Consider the following 16594-nt stretch of genomic DNA (forward strand, 5'->3'; position numbering starts at 1 on the left):
TTAGTTTTCCCCTGTAAGGCCAGTAATAATACTGTTTTCCTTCCTTTGTTCTCTTTTCCCATCCATCTAACCTACCTACCTACCTACCCACTAAAGTAATCAACCAGTATGCAAGGAGAAGGTCAGAGGTCAGAGGCAGCTCTCCTGGGGTATCAATAAATCAGTGCTTGACAGGTGTTGTTCACCCAGGCAGGTCTTTTAAATCCCTCATTTCTCTTCTAAAATGGAAAAGATGGACTTTACTGTTGTTGTAAAAGTAACACGAATTCATTTTATTTAGACACTTTGGAAAACAGAAGAAGAAGGGGGAAAAAATCACATACATATTACCACCACTCAGAGAAAAATCTGTGATCATTAAGATTTTGATAGTTCCTTCCAGCCTTTTTTTTTACCCTAATACTTAAGTCTTTTAAAAAAAAAATCTCTAGATGGGTTAGACCTGTGCTGTCTAGTAAGGTAGCTAATATTATGTTCTTGGAATGTGGCAAGTCCACACTGAGATGTGTTATGATTTCAAAGACATAAATTCAAAGATGTGCTGAATTCTGACGACGTGATCCAGAAAAAAGAAAATAGTAATAACTTAATATTTAATCTGTTGAGATGCTGTTTTGGTTATATGAAGCTAAATAAAATGATTTAAATTTATTTCATATATATTTACTTTTTAAAGTGTGGCTATTCAAAAATTAAAATTTAAGTATGTGGTTTGCATTATATTTCTCTAGGGCAACACTGATTTAAACCATCCTGAATAAACAATTTTATATTTTACTCTTATCATTGGACATGCTAACCAGCATGTTTTCCTTGTATTTTCACACTTGGTAACCACCTCCCACCCCACTTTCTTTCAGGAGCTTTATAATGTCTGAGTATATGTGCTGTCGTTTACCAGGCAGAGGTTAATTCCAGTTGTTGACTATTGTATATGTCATGGTGGTTAATATTATTTATGAAGCTGCTTGTATATTTAAGAATTTTCACTAGGAGAGAGTCCTTGGACAGGAGGTGACTTGAACTTAAGAAATTCCTGTCATGGGTGAGAGAAGATGGGGTGAATGCGGGCTACCCACAGGGCTCTTCTAGCGCCTTACATGCTCCCAGCCCTGACCCTGGCCCCAGTGGTCCTCACAGTTGTGACCTACGTCAACTTTTAAGAAGCTGGCAGAAAAGAGTTGGCTCATGAGAAGTTTGAAGGAAACTGCTTTGTGAGATGGAGGTGCCTTGGGTGTATTGTTAACAGTCACAGGCACGCATGCACATAATATGTGTGTTGTTAGTCGCTCAGTCACGTCGGACTCTTTGTGACCCCTTGGACTGTAGCCAACCAGGCTCCTCCGTCCATAGAATTCTCCAGGCAAGAGTACTGGAGTGGGTAGCCTTTCCCTTCTCCAAGGATCTTCCTGACCCAGTTATTGAAGCCGGGTCTCCTGCACTGCAGGCGGATTCGTTACCGTCTGAGCCACCAGGGTACCACCCCCTGCTTAGTCGCTCAGTGTGTCCGACTCTTTGTGACCCCATGGACTCATGGCCCACCAGACTCATGTCTGTAGCCTACCTGGAAGGTGCTGGGGCCCCACGTGGGCAGTGACTTGCCCAGCATCGCATCAGCGTCATCCCTACTTGATGATGAGGACCACCGGCTTCAGAGTGGCCAAGTTACTCTATGAAGGTCCCCAAGCTGTTAACAGGGGCAGACTTGAGGGTCAAACCCGGGGCTGCTGGACTCCAAACTGTGCCTTCTAACTTCCTTTCTTGGGCTTAAGACATCTTTGGCAGATGGCTTTGCTCCGTGAGGGATTTCCCTCAGATCTGCAGAGATATGAAATATCTTGGAGACCCAGCCTCACCCATGTCCGTCTTTGAGTCTTTGAGAGAGGAGCCAGCCGTGCCCAGGGCAGAAGCTAGGACCCTGGAGGCAGGCTGCAGGAGCTTTTTGGCCTCTAGGGAGCCCTCTGGTGGCAGCCGGGACAGGGGTCTCCCAGCTGGGCCCAGAGGTGTCGTGGATCCTGAGCTAAGTGTTGTCTGAATCACAGTCACGCATGAGGACTTGCCTAGTGGTCCAGTGGCTAAGACTCCATGCTCCCAATGCAGGGGACCCGGGGTTTGATCCCTGGTTGGGGAACTAGATCCCACATGCTGCAACCAAAGAAGACCCCACGTGCTGCAACTAAGGCCTGGTACAGCCAAATGAATAAATATTTTTAAAAAGCAATCAAAAAACAAAGTCATCTGTAATAGTCAGAGCTGGGTGTAAATGAGGGGAGAGCTCATTTGTGCACAGGTTCAGGCAGGCTAGAGAGCCCACGAGCCAGGTGTGTTTGGGAGCCTGGATGCTCCCTGGCGGAGGGCACTGGGGCAGAGTCTGAGCAGAAAGCAGCTGTGTGTGGGTGCTGGGATCGGGGTGAGATGGCAGGAGTGTCTCCGGTTGCTCTGTGTTTTACTTCAAGATATAGTGGAGACGCATGCCCCTCCCTCCGTGTCCCCTCACCCCTCCACCTCCCTGCCTACACCATGGTCCAGGCCCCCATCCTCTCGCCCAAGCTCCTGCAGCAGCCCCAGAACTGTCTCCCTACTTTATCATTGACCTGCTTCATTCCGTTTTCCACACAGCATGAAGAAATGTAAATTGGACCACGTCATTTTCCAGGGCTTCCCATTTCTTTCCGAATAAACACCAGATGCCTCACACACTTTGACCTCTGCCTGTCTCTAACCTCATTTCACTAACCCTCCCCTTTACTCCCTCTGGTCTGACTTTTTCACCCACTCCCTTGCTCCCTGGGGTGTTCTTTCCTAGGCTTATCCCTTGGACATCATTGTAGTGTCAGAGCCATTGTCACCTCCTCCGTGCAGTCTTCCCTGATGAGCAAAAGGCCACTCATATTTCTTTTTCTTGAATTTTTTATTTTGTACTGGAGTATAGCCAACTTTCAGTGTTGTGATAGTTTCAGGTGAAAAGCGAAGGGATTCAGCCAAACATATACATGTATCCATTCTTCCTCCAAACTGCCCTCCCACCCAGGCTATACAGTAGGTCCTTGTTGGTTATCCAGTTTAAATATAGCAGTGTGTACATGGCCATCCCAAACTCCCTGACTATCCCTTCTCCCCAGCAACCATAAGTTTGTTTTCTAAGTCTATGAGTCTCTTTCTGTTTTGTAAGCTCATTTGTGTCATTTCATTTTAGATTTCACATGCAAGGGATGTCATACATTATTTCTGATATTTCTCCTTGTCTGTCTGACTTTCTTCACCCAGTATGACACTCTCTAGGTCCGTCTATGTTGCTGCAAATGGCATTATTTCATTCTTTTTAATGGCTGTCACTCCATGTTTCTTAACCCCACCAATTGTGTGGACTCTGACCGGCTCCCACTCCACTCTGCTAGGCCCTGATGCATCCTATGTGCTTACAGCCAGAATTGGTTCTAGAATAGGTTGTTGTTCAGTCACTCAGTCGTGTCTGACTCTTTGCAACCCCATGGACTACAGCATGCCAGGCCTTCCTGCCCTTCGCCATCTCCCGGAGCTTGCTCAAACTCGCCCATTGAGTCGATGATGCCATCCGACCATCTCATCCTCTGTCACCCCCTTCTCCTCCTGCTTTCAATCTTTCCCAACGTCAGGGTCTTTTCAAATGAATCAGTTCTTCGCATCAGATGGCCAAAGTATTGTAGCTTCAGCATCAGTCCTTCCAATGAATATTCAAGGTTGATTTCCTTAGAGATTGACTGGTTTGATCTCCTTGCTGTCCCACTTAAGAGTCTTCTCCAACACCGCAGTTTGAAAGCATCAATTCTTTGATGCTCAGCCTTCTTTATGATCCATCTCTCACATCCATACATGACTACTGGAAAAGCCATAGCTTTGACTCTTCGGACCTTTGCTGACAAAGTGATGCGCCACCTAGGTAGGCAGGCGCACATTTCAGAAACCAAAGTTCCAAATGGCATGAAAGCCACACCCCTTTCCACAGTTGAACTCAGACAGAATCCTTTGACTTCTGAATGTCAGCGAAACCACTGTTTATTTTCCTAAATGAATGTTTTATTTTGGAATAGTTTTAGATTTACAGGAAAGTTGCAGAGTCCGTGCAGGGTTCCCGTCTGCACTCCTCACCCAGCGTCCCCTGTCATTAACATCATATATTACCAGGGTACATTTGTGAAAACTCAGAACATGGCATTGGTTTATGACTACTAATTACACTCCAGATTCCATTTGGATTTCACCAGTTTTTCCATTGTTGTCCTCTTCCTGGTCTAGGTTCCAATCCAGGGTACCATGTTGTTCTCTTTAAACATGTATTCATTTAGTTGTGGCATGCGGGATCTAGATTGAACCTGGACCCTTTGCTTTAGAAGAGCTGAGTCTTAGCCACTGGACCACCAGGGAAGTCTCACCATATTGTTTTTATTCACATACAAATTTGTTTCCCCCCCCCTTTTTTTTTTTTAATATATATAAGATGCTAAAATGGGATCATAGGATAGTATCATCCTGAGGTGTTTAGTTTGAATTTCATCTCTGTGTTGGTCCATGCAAGCCCACCTCATTCTTCTTTCTTTTAAAGTTATTTATCTACTTGTTTGGCTGTGCTGGGTCCTGCAGGCTTTCTTTAGGTGCAGACTTTCTCAGTGCTTCTCACTGAGGCAGCTTCACTTGTGGAACATGGGCTGTAGGGCGCACGGGCTTCAGTAGTTGCGGCACGTGGGCTCAGGAGTTGCGACTCCCGGGCTCTCGAGCACAGGCTCAGTAGTTGTGCGTGGGCTGAGTTGCTCCAGGGCATGTGGGGTCTTCCCAGACCCAGCCCTGCCTCCTGCATTTGCAGGCGGATTCTTTGCCACTGAGCCGCCAGGGACGCCCACTTCATTCTTCTTTAGCAATAGAATAGGAAGAAGTTGGGTTTCTCCTCAGTATTTCAGGAATGGCTCTGTTGGAGCCCTCCAGAAGGTATCAGCTTGTGCCCAGTAGAAGCTGTGTGCCAGGCAGCGTGGTGCCTGGCATGTGGGAAGCCCTGGCATGTATTTGCTGGTGAAAAGTGACTGAGGAATGAGCAAGAGTCACAGTGGGATGCAGGCTGGGGGTGCCAGACTTGAAAACGGGGTCTCTGTCTTTTTTCTGTTCAGTTTTTGGAGAAAAGATCCAAATCCATGAAGCCTGGCATTTCCTTATGCTGAGCTGTGGGGGTGCACTGGTGCAGTGAACACCCTCAAGACGGTTTTGCCAGGACTGCTTCCGGAGGCCTCTGGGAATGCTTTTTGTGTGATGGGACTTGTCTCTTCAGTCTCTTGGGGTTTTCTGTTGCTCCTGACCCTTCATGGCTTCGTGACTAGGGCTCTGATTTTTCTCTCAGAAAAATACCTGCACTGTATGTGTGTGTAGCCCTGTGTCCATGCATAACCTCCTCCTTCCTTTTCAAAATCTCCTTCCCGGGCTGCATCCCTCTCCACGCATGTGTGCTAAGTCACTTCAGTCATGTCCAACTCTTTGTCTATGGACCATAGCCCGCCAGGCTCCTCTGTCCATGGGATTCTCCAGGCAAGAATACTGGAGCGGGTTGCTCTGCCCTCTTCCAGAGGAATCCTCCTTATTCAGGGATTGAACCCACATCTCTTAGGTCTCCTGCATTGGCAGACATGTTCTTTTCCATTACTGCCACCTGGGAAGCCGTTTGTCCTTCTAGAGTTATCTAAACATTATTTCAGCTTTGTCTTTAAGATTTCAGTCACCAGTTTGTGGTCATACAGTCTCCAGGAAAGAACGCCTTTCCGCTGTATGAAGAGAGGGGCTGGACATGGAAGTGGCCACAGGGCAGTGTGGCTCCCCTGGGGTCCTGGTGTGGACGAGGGAACTCTTCACTCTCCCTTCTTTTCCCACCAGGGACACACCCCAGCCCTCTCCAGCTCCAGAGCCTGCTTCGGGCCCTTCTGACCTGTGTGACCCCTGACCCCTTCTCCTCGGATGCTGGAGACAGGCAGCTCTGGAGACGCCTTTATCTATTCACCCAACCATCACACCTTTGTCTAGAGTGACACCATCCAACAGAACTTTCTGTGATGCTAGAAGCATTCCATTCTGCCCTATGCACCATGGTAACCACCAGCCACATGTGGTTTTTGTGTGATGGGACTTGTCTCTTCAGTCTCTTGGGGTGTTCTGCTGCTCCAGGGAGCACTTGAAATATGTATAGTGCAATAGAGAAACCGTAATTTAAATTTTATTCTGTCATGTTGGTATGTATGTAAGTCGCTCAGTCACGTCTGACTTTGCAACCCCATGGACTGTAGCCCGCCAGCTCCTCTGTCCATGGAATTCTCCGGGCAAGAATACTGGACTGGGTTGCCATTCCCTTCTCCAGGGAATCTTCCTGACCCAGGGATCGAACCTGAATTTCCCGCATTGTAGGCAGATTCTTTACCGTCTGAGCCACCAGGGAAGCCCCTGTCATGTTGGATTTTCATATAAATAGCTACTTGGCTGTTGCTGTGATGGAGCAGTGCAGGTCTGGGTCCTGTGCTGGGAGCCGAGACTCTAATCGCTCTTTCCCCAGGGCCAGGAGCTCCCAGGCTGGGGAGAGGCACGGTCAACAGCCGGTGCTGAGTGCCCGGATGGAAGCCAGCCTGGGATCCGTGGGAGCCGGTGGGCAAACTCACCGTGGGTGCTAGTGGGCAGCTAGATGGGCAGGAAGGGAACAGAAACTGCAAAGACCTTGGGGTTAACAGAGCTGTGCTGTCCCTTCCAGGAAGAATTTGCAAAGATCTGGAAGGAATAGGTGAGGAAACAGGGTTGGTTCATGGGAACCTCCATGCGTGGAGTGTAAGGGTTGGGATTTTTACCTGAGAGATCATGGAAGGGTGTATATGTGAGAGAGGAAGAGAGAGAACTTTACGGTTGTTTGAAGACAAGTAGATCTCCTCCTGGACTTCCTTGGTAGTTGGGCTTCCCTGGTGGCTCAGACGGTAAAAAAAAATCTGCCCACAATGTGGGAGACATGGATTCGATACGTGGGTCGGGAAGATCCCCTGGAGGAGGGCATGGCCACCCACTCCAGTATTCTTGCCTGGAGAATCCCATGGACAGAGGAGCCTGGTGGGCTGCAGTCCATGGGGTTGCAAAGTCAGACATGACTGAGCGACTGCAGTCCATGAGCGACTGATACACACACACCCAGAACTCCTCCTACTGAGGAGGCTGGGTTCATGGGGTGGGGGGGGTGGGGGGGTGGAAGGTGAGATGGTGCCCCTACTGGTGAGGAGTAGGAACGCCTGCCCTGAGCAGATCTGGATGGTTGGGGGTCGTTAAGATGAGGGAGTGGGCAGGCGAGTGAGTGTAGAGGCAGGGCCCATTCTCTGGGCATCTAGAGTCACACACTGTGATTATTTCCACCCTCCTCCCACCCTCTTCCTCATGTACAGGTTAAAAACTAAAAATCACAGCTTCATGTTCTGGCTGCAGCTGGGGAAATGATTTCACAGCCTGCTGGCATGGAGCCATTTTTTTTTTTCCTTTGGCAATTTCCCTGTTGGAAGTTGTTAAAGGAAGTGGCAAGCGCTGGCTGGGGCCAGTGCTAGCAGCGAGCGTGGGGGATGCAGAGGCTGGATTCCAGGGCTGCAGTCACGGTCCACAGGCTCTTTGAACAAGCTCTTGCTGGTGGCGTGTTCAGAATTGAAGATGCAGGCGGGTCCGGTAAGGGGTTTATGTGGTGGCTCCCGCTTCCTCTTTCCTTGTATCCCCGTGTCTAAAGTCAGGTCTTCTCTTGGGGATGGAGAAGAAAGCTGCCTGACCTCTGCTACCATCTTGGCTTCCCACTGGCTGGGAGTGGCTGCAGCTCCGTGGGCCCCAGGAGGTAGGCCGTGTGGAGCGGGAGGCTGTAGAAGATTAGACCAGAAGAATGAGTGGGTATATGGCTCCTGGATTCAGCTTTAATAGACGTGAATCCTGCCTCTCCTCCCGCCCTCTTCCCGTCCCTACCCTCTCCCTCTGGAAGCCCGAGCCCCGCCATCCTGACTGCCTTGCTCATTGGCAGCTGGGAGCATCCTTGGAATGCGGCCCACACCCTCAACCTGCCGCCTGCAGGGATCTGGGCCGGCTGTCAGTTCTACGGGCCCAGGGCTGCCTCCATACAGAGGAGTTGAGATCTCTGGCACTGATCTCAGTACCAGCTCAGTGTGGCTGGCAAGTGGAGCCCTGGCCAGTGGACTGGCCTGTGGGCATCACCCAACCAGTCAGGAGAAGACCTAAAGCCAGATATAGAAGGAAGAGGGAAAACTATAAGGGAGCACTTTATAGCTACTATCCTCTTTAATCCCTGGGATGGGGGTTGGGGGAAACACTAGGATCCCTACTTTATAGCTGAGCAAACAGGCTCAGAGACGCTGAGTGACATGTTAGCGTCACACAGCAGGCAGATAACCAAGTCAGGATTCAAACTCACATTCTTGTGACTCCAAAGCCAGGCTTCCTTCCCCTGACAGATTTTGTCCTCTGACCTCTGACCCAGAATAGCCTGGCCTGGGGTAAGGATACTGTATGAGTTGCCTGGTTGAATTGATCTTTTTTTCTTCCAGTCTTCCTCCCTCTCCACTCCCCTTCCTGCTCCCCCTGCCCTCTTCCTCTCTCTCAGTCTCTTTTCTCTTTTTTTCCAGCCTTCCTTTCCCCCCTTCCCCACTCTTCCTTTCTCTTCTTTCATCCCTCCATCCTTTTCCTTTCCTCAATCTCCTTCTTCTTTCTCTCCTTTCCAACCACCTGTTTGACATCCCATGATCACTTACCTTGTGCCAGGTACCCAGATTCATTACTGCAGGGGATTCCTTGATGAACAAAGTACAGTCTGCCCTGAGGGGCTTACAGGGTGGTGGGATGTACTCATCTCCAAATAACCATGGTGATGGGTCCCCAGGGAGGAAAGGATGAAACACGGCAGGATGCAGAGCAGAGGATGCCTGCTCACGTTTCGCCTGTTCATCCACGCATGCGCTCGCCCAGTGAACATGCACTTAGCTCCTGTTGTGAGTCAGGTCCTGATCTAGGCACTGCTCATGAGTTCCTGTCCTTACAAGACTTGCAGACATCACCCTCTTCCATGGATGAAGTGATTTATTTTTTGATCATGAGCCAAAGTGCCCTCTTTTAAGCTTTGAGTGAAGCTTAAAAGAAGAGTTGACCTGGTTCCTAGATATCTGAAAAATCATGAGATGACTGCTCTGCTCAGCCTGTACTGGTTGAGCATTTTTTACAGTGAGCTCATTTCCTCAATCTTTTAGATTTCTGGGCTACCAAGTCCAGCAAAACCCGACGAGACTGGAAGTGCCACGTGGGCCGGGACCTGGGTGTCTTGCTCATTGCTCTGTCTCCAGTTCCTGGCATGTAGGAAGTGTTCTTGATGAATGACCCCTGCAGCTAAGTGAGATTATCCAAAAATTTTGGTCTCTTTGGTCTCAGGAACTCTCTGATCTGAGCTAGTGAAAGTTGAATTGCAGGGGTCTCTGGGGAGGTCTTTGGGGGCTGCTGAGGCCTGGGGTTGCTGAGCTGCCTTTGGTTTCCGTTGGCAACAGGCAGACTTGAGCAAGACTGTGTGCCTGTCACTTCCTCCAGGGCCACTGGCTCCTGAGGCCTGCCTTCTGTGGGGACTGCCTCAAAGGCAAGATTGCTCTAGAACAGATCTGCCCAGCTAGATATTGGGAAATTCTTGTGTCAACACTACACTGTTTTAATTACCTTAAAGAAAAAGTCTCTTCTTTCATTGCTCTTCCTTTTTAAAAAAAATCAGCATATAAGTTTCACTGGCTCCTGCTTCCAGCTCTGTGCCTTTGAGCAGGCAACAAAATTAGAAAGCAAGATTGCTTAAGGGCATGACCCCTGGAATTAGACAGCCTAGCCCCTGGTGCTGGGAGGCAGATATAAGCTTCACTTTGCCACTTGCCAATGGTGTGATCTTGGATAAGTCCCTTACCTTTCTGAGCCTGTTACTAGTCTGTCGGTTGCTCTAACTAGAAACTGAGGAGTCATTTCTAATTCCTTCTTCTTCCTCCACCTTGACATTCAGTTGACTAGCAAATCTCGCTAGCTCTATTTCCAAATATATATCCCCAATCCATCTATGTCTCTTTTTTCACCACTGCCACCTCCCTAGTCCTTGCTACTTCATGGACTTGTGCATTAGTACCTACATTGCTCTTTGTATCAGTCTTGCCCTTCCCTCCGTTTCATTGTTCATGAGTCAAGAGTGATTTTTATTCTTCGTCGTCTTTTTTTTATTGTTGTTCAGTCACTAAGTCATGTCTGATTCTTTGTGACCCTATGGACTGCAGCATGCCAGGCCTCCCTTTCCTTCACTGTCTCCCGGAGTTTGCTCAAATTCATGTCCATTGAGTCGGTGATGCCATTTAACCATCTCACCCCCTTCTACTTTTGCCTTCAATCTTTCCCAGCATCAAGGTCTTTTTTCAGTGAGTCGACTCTTTGCATCAGGTGGCCAAAGTATTAGAGCTTCAGCTTTAGCATCAGTCCTTCCCATAAATATTCAGGGTTGATTTTGTTTAGGATTGACTGGTTTGATCTCTTTGCTGTCTAAGGGACTCTCAAGAGTCTTCTCCAGGACCACAAATTTGAAAGCATCACTTCTTTGATGCTCAGCCTTCTTTATGATCCAACTCTCATATCCATACATGACTACTGGAAAAACCATAGCTTTGACTATACGGACCTTTGTCTTCTTTTTAAAATATTTCTTTATTTATTGTTTGGCTGTGTTGGCTCTGCAACATGCAGGCTCTTCACTGCGGTGCTCAGGCTTCTTTCTAGTTGGGGTGCATGGGCTCACCATCTCGAGTTGTGTTGCAACTTGAGGGCTTAGTTTCCCTGTGGCATATGGGATCTTAGTTCCCCAACCAGGGATCAAACCTGTGTCCTCTGCATTGAAAGGCAGATTCTTCACCACTGGACCACCAGGGAATTCCTACATGATTCTTCTTAAAGCCCCAGCACAACCCCCTCACTTTTCTGAGTAGGGTGCTTCACTGGTATCTTGTTGCACTCAGCATCCAATCCAAAGCCCTCACCATGGCCTTCAAGGCTCTGGAGTATTCGCGTCTGCCTCCTTCTGTGTCTCCTGCTGCCCCTTCTCACTCGTCCCCTCATGTTAGGACAGGTCAGGTTATTTCCTGTCATAGCCCGGGGCCTCTGTGTATTCTGTTTCCTCTGTCTGGAAATTTCTATACTGTCATGGCTAGCACCTTCTCATCCTCTGATGGGAGCTTAGAAGTCAGCTCTTCAGAGAAGCTATCCCATCTAAAATTAGATGCACACCCCGCCCCCCGCCCCCATAGCCACCACTTTGTCTCAGTATGCTATTTCCTTTTAGCACTTATTCACGAATCTCGATTACGTATTTTAGTTATTTTTGAATATGTTTTTTTATTGTCTCTTGATAGAATATAAGCTCCCAAAGGAAAGAGACTATATATTTTGTTCGCTGCTGTATCCTCTGTGCTGAGTAAGGTGCCTGGCCCACCCTGGCTGTTCAGTAGCTGTCTATTGATTATGGGTGGATGGATGGATGGATAAATAGGTGGAGAATGACATGGTACCAGGGCACATAGTAAGCCCTTACTAAGTAAAAGCTATTATGTTCTCCTACAACTAGTTAAAACTTTTCTGTAGCAAGTTCCAATACAAGCTGGCTTGAAGAAAATAGTCTTTTATCAGCCTAGGTAATAAAAGTCCAGGGAAGTCTGGATGCAGAAGCTCAGATGATGCCTTTAGAGCACACTTCTCAGACAGGCCCACTCCACGTGGCAGGCTTGAAGGGCACCAGGAGCTAAGCCTCACTTTTTTTCAGTAGAGTAGCAGTATTGGCTACTAAGAGCTTCTTACCCTAGAACTGTGGGTAAAAAATCCCAGGGAAGGCTCTGATTGGCTTGGCTTTAGTCATGTGCTCACATCAGAACCAATCATAGAGCTAATAAGACAGAGAACTCCCATTGGCCAAAATTAGGTCATTGGTTCAGCCCTTTGGCAGAAAGATGGTGAGCCTGAAGGATCAATGCCACCTGCACTTGGGAAATGTGTCTTGGAGGAAAGACCACCCTGCTGACAGAAGAAGCATGCACAAGCACACACTCACTCCCAACTGTTGCTACTGCAGCTCCCCACCCTCACCCTCACCAGGGGCTCTCCATGGGGCTGGCTCACCTGGCTTTCCCCTGGGGGGATCTCTGGGTGCCACTGTGCCTGCTTTTCCCAACAGTGAGTAGAACTCCTTTGTTAGTATAGGAGGTGAAGGGCCTCAGGCTCAGAGATGTGTCATCGAAGGCCTAGACTCTGGCAGGGAGTCCTCAGAGATCTTATATCTAGGATGTAATAGGTGAGCCTATTCCTCAGTTTTTTTTTTAATTAATATTTATTTTTGGCTGCGCTGGTCTTCATCCCTTTGTTGGGCTTCCTCTAGTTGCGGTGCGTGGGGGCCGCTCCTCACTGGGCTGTGAGGGCTTCTCATTGCAGTGGCCTCTCTTGTGGAGTACAGGCTCCAGCACGCGGGCTTCAGTAGTTGGGGCACGCATGCTTAGTTGCTCCGTCACCAGGGAAGTCCCAGGTTTTGCTTTTAATAACACCTCATTTTCTTCACTGTGAAAATAAAAAATATTTATTTTAGAAAGTATACAAAAGCAAAGAAAATAGGTCCTCTGTAACCCTACACAGAGGTAATGATTGCTTCTTGGCTTTTCAGGGTGTTTTTTGTTTTTTCTTAATAGCCAATAATTTACACAAATATCCATTTTCAAAGTATGAAAAGTATAGAAATTAAAGAAAACAATACTACTGTTTATTGATGGTTTACATCATAATCTTACAACCAAGAGGAAATTCTGGAAACATTTTGGTACCTTTCCTTCAGCTGGCATTCTTTGTTGGTTGATCTTTCTTTTCTTTTTCTTCTTTTTAAATGTCATCCATTTGAGAATTTATACTATGATTGTTTCGCAAGTGTTGCCAATGTGCCTGGCACTGAGCTGTGAGCTTTACGTGGAGAGTCTCTCTCAGTCTTCGCAGTAAGCTTCTGGGGAGATGTCTTATATTCCATTCCAGCTGCTGTAACAAAAATAACATAGAGTGGGCTTGGCAGCTTATAAACAACAGAAATTTATTTCTCACCGTTCTGGTGACCAGGAAGTCTTAAGGTCAAGGTGCCAGTAGACACTGTGTCTGGTGAGGATCCACTTCCTGGTTCATGGATGACCATTTTCTGCTGTGTCTTCACATGATGGGAGGGACCAGGCAGCTCTCTAGTGTTTTTTATAAGGGCACTAATCCCAAACTGAGGGCTCTACACTAATGACGTCCCAAAGACCCTACTAACACCATCACATTGGGATTAAGTTTCCACATATGAATTTTGGGGAGAACACATGTTTAGTCTATAGTAAGAGGCAATGCGTGTATCTCCAAAATAAGATAGAGATAGGCTTCCCTAGTGGCTCAGATGGTAAAGAATCTGCCTGCAGTGCAGGAGACCCAGGTTCGATCTCCTGGAGAAGGGAATGGCAACCCATTCCAGTATTCGTGGCTGGGAAATCCCATGGACAGAGGAGCCTGGTGGGCTACAGTGCATAGGGTCACAAAGAGTTGGACAGAACTGAGCGACTGACACTTCCATAGGCTAGAGATAGAGAAACTGACAGCATCACTTATCCCAGGTCATTTAGATGGTAAGTGGAGGAGCCAGGATTCATACCCAGGAAGTCTGGCTCCAAAGCCAAGGTCACAACACACACACAGACATACAAAACACACACTTTATATTCTCATGGATGGGCCCATGTTGTATATTCCCTCTGTGATCCTGAACATTTTTTCTTTTTAAAAATTTCATTTTAAAAGTAACATTTTCTAAATCTAATGACCCATGTTTATTGTAAGAAAATTTGAAGATACAGAGAAGCTCAAAAAAAGAAAAAAAAAAAGTCCCCCCACAACCCCACCAGCCACTGTTAGCCAGCCATATAACTTTAGACCTCCCCGCCCTGCCGATCTACGCATAGTCAAGTGCATCCTTTTTGGCATACGGTTCTGAGTTTTGATAGCTGATAGCTCTTCCCACGGGTGTCTAAACCACCCAGCCCCAGATCTGTGAGAACCGCAGAGGCAGTGGGAGCAGTTGGAGTTCACGCAGGGGTGGGGCTTCCCCAGATGATTCATTGGAAGAGGGGGGATGATCATGCTCCTTGTTGACTCAAGTCGGAATCTTTGGAGGAGGGCTGGGAGGCAGGGAGCACCTCTCTGTCTGCCGCCTGTATCCTAGGTACCCTGGGTGCCTGGCCCCCTGCCTGACACCCGGCCCCCTGCAGCAAGGCCGGCTGGAACCTGCGTGTCTTACACCCAGCACCTGCTCCGGGAGCTATGTGCTGACTCCCCAGCGCCCGGGCACAGACTATTTTTGGCTGCAGTGACTGTTCACTACAGTCATGAAAACAGAAACTCTTCTCCCTACCTTGTCCTTCCCTGGGACACCACACCAGGGGCCAGGGCTGCCGGGGACCCTGGACTCAGGCCCCTCGTCATGCATTGCCTATGGAGCTGGGTGCCGGCCAAGGCTACGCGGGGCTCAGGGACCCCACCTCCCGTGGTGCTGCGCGAGGCACGGAGCCTGGACCAGCCCCGGCCGAAGGGTTGCGAGGTAGGCACTGGGGTCTGGGATCAAGTGGCCTTTCCATGAGAGCCTGGAAGGGGGTGTGTTTGGCTGGGCTCCGGGTCCTCAGTTTGCCGTCTTATAGAACACTTCAGGAAGAATGAGCATATCAGGGTAGAATGTGCATTCCATTTCATAGGATTTCATTTGCTTTCTTTTTTGCCGTGAAGTGGCTGGTGGGGACCCATCGGGCACTGACTGAAATAGATTTTTCCCCATTCTCCTGGTGAATGGTTTGGGGCCCATTTGTGTTTTTGGTTTGAACAGGGCACACACTTGTTTTGAGCCAGCTTCTTCCTCTGGGAGCTTAGGAAACTGGAGTTGTATGGGCAGGCCCAGCCCTGCCTCAGCGCTTCTGGTCAACCTGATAAGAGGAGGCCAAGCTGTGTAGAGACTGTGTGTGCTAGATTTGGAGGTACACGGACCAGGGTCCAACCCAGGCTCCATTGCTCACTTGCTGTGTCCTAGGTGAGTAACCTAATCTCTCTGAACTCCACTTTCCTTCACAACGAAGCAATCGTGCCCAAGCCACTTCACGAGTGGCTGTAGTACAAGGAGTTGTTATTTGATGATTGGATTGGTTGTGAAAAGAGGCAGGTCAAGAAGCTGGGTGAGAATCAACGTGCCACAGCCCTGGGTGGGTCTTAGAGCTCAGCTCAGAACCTGGGTGTTTGGCTGTAGCTGGTGATGTAGGGTTTGCTTCTTCTTTACAAAAAGAAGAAAAATGTGTGTCACTAAAGTGGGCATGGGTCGGGATGAGCAAGAGCAGGGATTTCTGCCCATCTACCATCTTCTCAGCCACCAAGACTTTAGGGACTTGCCAGGGTGAGGCCATTAGCCAAGAACCCCTCTGCTTCCGATTCCATGGGGCTTTGGACACATGAGCTGAGCACATAGCGTGGTGTCCCTTAGGTCAGCACCTTTGGAAAAGATTCTCAGGGCAGACCTCAGGGAAGTCTTCCTCTTGGCTCACCTTCTTAGAGCAGCTCAGAAAAGTTGGCAGGAATGAAAGCTTTATATCTGGGTAAGGAATGCCCACCAGGGGTTGATAAATCCTGGTGTTAGTCACTGGCAACGCCTTGATCCTATTGTTCTGGGTGACCCAGATAGGTCCCCTCCCCTCTCTGGGCCTCTATTTCCTCCTCTGTAAAATGAGTATTGGACTAGAATGTCTCTAAGGGTCCTTTGAGGGGTTCCTGGGTAGCACTAGTGGTAAAGAACCCACCTGCCGATGCAGAAGACAAAAGGGACACGAGTTTGATCCCTGGGTCTGGAAGATTCCCCTGGAGGAGGGCATTGGCAACTCACACCAGTATTCTTGCCTAGTGAATCCCATGGACAGAGGAGCCCCGCGGGCTACACAGCCCGTAGCGCTGCAAAGAGTCAGACACTGAACAGTCAGACTGAAGTGACTTAGCACACCCTCAAGTGTCCTCTGCCTTTGATCTTGGCGGAGGAAGACTTTCTCTCCTGTCTTCCCAGCCTCATGAATACGCATTGGCCCCTTCTTGCCCTCAGCCCCTGATGGCTCTGGCGATGGTCTCCTTGGCTTGAGTCCTCTGTGACTGCCATGGGCCAGGAGCTGTTTACAGAGTTTCTGGAAAACTACAGAGAGGGGGCTGCCTCCTTCCAGGGTCTCCCAAGAGATCTCAGTCTCCTGCTTGGACCTCATGGGGCAGCTTGGAAACAATGGGCCTCTGTCATGAGTGGAGCAGCCTGCCTCTCAGGTCTCCAGCTCTGCGCTCACTTCCTGCAGTGCGGCTTATCCCCGATCCCTCCCACCACCCCACCCCAGCCCTTGACCCATGGCCCCAAAGGACAGACTTTGCGCTGAACACTGGGATGTGCCCCTCTGGTGGAGGGAGGGATCTGAGATTTGTCTCCTGGCTTCACAGG

At 48.8% G+C, this 16594-nt stretch overlaps 1 protein-coding gene across 3 annotated transcripts in view; it reads left to right on the top strand.

The window, feature by feature from the left end:
- The window catches only part of KSR1 (kinase suppressor of ras 1), a 162305-nt gene that overhangs the window by 90741 nt on the left and 54970 nt on the right, over positions 1 to 16594 (top strand). The gene's annotated exons all lie outside the window — the stretch shown is intronic.

This window comes from Bos taurus, chromosome 19 (assembly GCF_002263795.3).
Source record: "Bos taurus isolate L1 Dominette 01449 registration number 42190680 breed Hereford chromosome 19, ARS-UCD2.0, whole genome shotgun sequence".
In the NCBI taxonomy this organism is placed as follows: domain Eukaryota; kingdom Metazoa; phylum Chordata; class Mammalia; order Artiodactyla; family Bovidae; genus Bos; species Bos taurus.